Genomic DNA, 4,995 nt, shown 5'->3' with positions numbered 1-4,995 from the left:
CATGTAGTTTCATATTATCATGTTGCATTCTTGTTTTGAGGTGTTTGCTTGATGTTTGTATGCATTTTGCATCAATGCCATGTTTAACTTGTTTTGCTCATATCTTCTAGGCCGTAGCTCTGAATTAAATGAACTTTATATGTAACTTGACTAGAATCTCGTGTAGATCCTCGTAGTGCATCTTTAACTTGCTGTTTAACAACTTGAACATAAGGTTTATTCAGATCTGGACCAATTTCTAAATTTGCATATGAGGACTTACCGGAATTGTTATATGTTGTTTCCAGCCTCATTTAAACTTGCTTTGATGTGTTGCTCTTGTATGCATCATCTCTTGCCATGAGTAGCTCCATGTAGCTTTGTCATGCATCATGCTTGTTGTGCATCATGTCTTGTCTATGTGTGGTGTGTTTACCATGTTGTGTGCTTCTTCTCGATAGTTCCCGTTTCGTTGCGATCGTGAGGATTCTTTCATCTACGCTTGGTTCGGCTTCATCCGTTCATCTTCTTCATGGACTCGTTCTTCTTCCTAGCGGGATTTCAGGCAAGATGACCGTCACCTTGGATCTCACTACTATCATTGCTATGCTAGTTGCTTCGTTCTATCGCTTTGCTGCGCTTCCTATCATTTCTCTTCAAGCCTCCCCAAATTGCCATGTCAGCCTCTAACCTTTTTCACCCTTCCTAGCAAACCATTGCTTGGCTATGTTACCACTCTGCTCAGCCCCTCTTGTAGCATTGTTAGTTGTAGGTGAAGTTGAAGATTGCTCCATGGTGGACAGGATTATGTTGGGATATCACAATATCTCTTATTTAATTAATGCATCTATATACTTGGTAAAGGGTGGAAGGCTCGGCCTTATGCCTGGAGTTTTGTTCCACTCTTGCCACCCTAGTTTCCGTCATACCGGTGTTATGTTCACGGATTTTGCGTTCCTTACGCGGTTGGGTGATTTATGGGACCCCCTTGACAGTTCTCTTTGAATAAAACTCCTCCAGCAAGGCCCAACCTTGGTTTTACCATTTGCCTCACCACCACCTATACCCTTCCCTTGGGTCGGCCAACCCGAGGGTCATCTTTATTTTAGCCCCCCCCCCGGGCCAGTGCTTCTCTAAGTGCTGGTCCGAACCGAGCCGCCTGCGGGGCCCCCTCAGGGAAACTCGAGGTCTGGTTTTACTCGTAGCCTGTCTCATCTAGTGTTGCCCTGAGAACGAGATATGTGCAGCTCCTATCAGGATTGTCGGCGCATCGGGTGGCTTTGCTGGTCTTGTTTTACCATTGCCGAAATGTCTTGTAAACTGGGATTCCGAGACTGATCGGGTCTTCCTGGGAGAAGGAATATCCTTTGTTGACCGTGAGAGCTTATCATGGGCTAAGTTGGGACACCCCTGCAGGGTATAAACTTTCGAGAGCCATGCCCGCGGTTATGTGGCAGATGGGAATTTGTTAATGTCCGGTTGTAGATAACTTGACACCAGATACGAATTAAAACGCATCAACCGCATGTGTAGCCGTGCTGGTGTCTTCTCGGCAGAGTCCGGGAGGTGAACACAGTTTTGGGTTATGATTGACGTAAGTAGGAGTTCATGATCACCTCTTGATCATTGCTAGCTTCACAACCGTTCCTTTGCTTCTCTTCTCGTTCTCATTTGCATATGTTAGCCACCATACATGCTTAGTCGCTGCTGCAACCTCACCACTTTACCCCTTCCTTTCCCATTAAGCTTTGCTAGTCTTGATACCCATGGTAATGGGATTGCTGAGTCCTCATGGCTCATAGATTACTACAACAATAGTTGCAAGTATAGGTTATGCGATGATCTTGACGTGAGAGCGATGTTTGCTTGTTTTGGAGTTCTTCTTCTACTTCTTGGATCAGGGGATAGGTTCCAGGTCGGCAGCCTGGGCTAGCAGGGTGGATGTCGTTTGAGTTTCTGTTTATGTTTCATCCGTAGTCGGATGTTGATCTTGTATATGATGTATTGTTGTATTCGTGTGGCATTGTATGTCTTGGTTGTATCCCCACTATTATGTAATGTTGATGTAATGATATCCACCTTCCAAAAGTGTCTTCAAGATGCGCTTCTTTCCTTGGTGGGACCTTCGAGTTCCTTTAGGATAGGGTCGCATCTTGGGCGTGACAAGTTGGTATCAGAGCCTCGACCGACCCTAGGAGCCCCTTGATTGATCATGTAGTTTGGTCGTTGTTGAGTCTAGAAGAAAACTGTTTTCGGAGTCTAGTTATATCAGAGAGTAGGAATTCTTTTTACTCCTCAGCCTCATCGTCCCTCTCGTGAGGAATCTTGACATAGGTGTTTTGAATTACTTCTCTTCCCATTCAAATTTTTCTTTTGGATCACGCAGTTGGTTTTTCAATCGTTGTTCCTTAGCTCTTTGCATCCGGTGCATTTCTCGTCAAGTTGACTCAAGCCTCTTCATCTTTGACAAGTTCAATCCTCAGTTGTCTTCTTTTCCCACCCTCTTCTTCCCGGAGCCTGAGTCTCTTTTGAGCATCAATTTCATTCGTGCGGAACATCTTCAGTCTTTCGTCAATTGTTTCAACCGGTCGTTTGTCATTCTTCATCTCTTTTTCTTTTCCGGTGGACTCAATTCATGTTTCTCGGTGTTGATCATATTCTTTTCCTCGTCTCAAATGTTTTCCCCTTGCTCGTTCGCCTCTTGCCATTTTATCTTTTCGGAGTGCTCAAGACATCTCAAGAGATTCGTCTGTGTTCGAATTAATTTGAGGTTGTCACCTCATTCAAATATTTCAATTGTTCTGGTGCATCATCTATCTGTTCAACATCCCTTTCCAACGGTGTTATCTCTTCAGTGGGCCCTAACCCACAGGTCTTTTCCCAGGATCTTACCTGACTCTTCTAATTCCCCCGGAGTTTTTCTCAATTCTTTTCAATTGGGACGTAAGAATGGATCCCATCAGTCACATGCCTTCTCCAAGATCTCTTTCAAATTATTTTCATTATTGGCTCACCCCCCTTCACTTTTCATTCTCCTGGAGTATCTCAGTAATTTTTTTGGTGTTTCTCATCGCCATTTGAAGACCGAAGGAGAGTTTTTCCTCTCAATCTTGTCGTTCTCCCAAAGATTTGTGGTTCTAGCTTCTTGTTATCCTCTCGAATTATTCCGTTTGTCAAATATTCTTTTCTTACCCATACAGAGTATGTCAGGAGTTGTTTTTCCGTTTCTTTTCACCGGAGGCCATCGTTCCAGAAGAATTCTTAGTCCTCACATTTCAGCTACCGTTATCCAATTATCCCGGTGCTTCGTTCAAGTGCTCTTTAATCTACTCGTGATCTCTTTGTTCTTTTGCATCTAAATCCCCTCTAGCTTATTTGTTCTTCTAATTCTTCCGGTGATTCAGTCTTTTTAGTCAGTCATTTTTGAATTCTTATGGTGGTTCATTCAAGATTCGTTTTCCTTGTTTATCATTTTAATCCTTTCATTCTTTCGAATCCTACCGGTGGTTCATGAAGACTTTCTCAAGTTTTGCGCCATATAAGCCCCCTTAATCCTTTTCAAGAAGAATAAGTAATATGCAAAATCCGTTGCTTGTCGTCAATTTAATTTGATGAAGGATAAGCATACAATAAATCTTATTCTTATTTCATCCAAGTAAGTAATCCCTTCCTTCAGAGTTTGTTCTTGAAGAATAAATTCTAGTTCCAAGTGTTCTCATCTTTTCATTTCCGGAGTTCAAATTTCCATGGCCATTTCGTTGGAACCTCCATCTAAATCACTGCAAGGCCCATCTTACTATTTTCATCCATCATTCCTATCTCATCATCTTTTGTTACCAGAGTTCTTCACGGTGGTTCGTCATGTTTTAATTCATTCTTCAAGTGTTCATCAAGATTCTTTTGGAGGAGCTCAAGAATCTTTCCTTCTGGCGTCTTGAAGTGCAATTAAATCTCCGTATTCTTTTGAAGTGTAGTTCTGCATTTCTTCATTCTTCTAAGCTATCCAATCATTTCCGTTTCTGGCCGGTTATCACCTTATGATCTTGAGATGTTACCTATAAGACCACAACAAGCTTATTCTTTTCGTTGTTGATTTTCTCAACAACTCCGTTTAAACCTTCCTTCTAAAAATGCTTTCGATTTCATTCGTGGCACAAGTTGTCATTGTCTTCTCCGTTATTTTCAATCAACTCTTTCAATTCTTTCCGGTGGTTTTGTGTCATGTCTTCATCAAGTATCATTCCATCCTGTCAAGCTCGTGTTCTATTCCTCCATGTTTTCAGCCGGAGTGCTGCCTAAATCCTTTCAGTCTTATTCGTTTCTTATCTCGTTCTAACCGGAGTGGTTCCATAGTCTATCTGATTTCGTGAGCTTTCGATTCTCTTCATTCGCGTCGTTAATATCTTCTTCTCGAGTGCTCTCAATTCTTTGCTTCTTCTCTTGAGTTCTTGTTTCACCTCATCCCTTTTCCCCTTCCGTCTCAGTCCTAAGATCTCGGGACGAGATCTCTTGTTAGTAGAGGAGTGTTGTAACGCCCCGGATTCGATGTGCCAGGTGTCTTCCAGTTATTTTGCCGTTTGCCATGTCATTTGCTTGCGTGTTGCATTTTGCCATGTCATCATGTGCATTGCATTGCATACGTGTTCGTCTCATGCATTCGAGCATTTTTCCCGTTGTCCGTTTTGCAATCCAGCACTCCTATGTCCTCCGACGTTCCCCTTTTTGTCTCCTGTTGTGAGCAGGTGTTAAACATTCTCGGAATGGACTGTGATTTGCCAAGCGGCCTTGGTAAACCACCAGTAGACCGCCTGTCAAGTTTCGTGTCATTTGGAGTCCGTTTGATACTCCAACGGTTAACCGGGTAGCCGTAAAAGCCTCTTTTGTGTGCATCCCAACACCCCTCCAAAATGGACCAATAACACATCCAAACCCCCTCCATGCTCTTGGTCGTTCGATCACGATCGTGTGGGCGAAAACCGTTCCTCATTTGGACTCTCCTAGCTTCCTCCACCTATA

This window comes from Triticum aestivum, chromosome 1B (genome assembly GCF_018294505.1).
Source record: "Triticum aestivum cultivar Chinese Spring chromosome 1B, IWGSC CS RefSeq v2.1, whole genome shotgun sequence".
NCBI lineage: Eukaryota > Viridiplantae > Streptophyta > Magnoliopsida > Poales > Poaceae > Triticum > Triticum aestivum.
The sequence above is the reverse complement of the archived record's forward strand: the minus strand, read 5'-3'. Positions refer to the sequence as shown.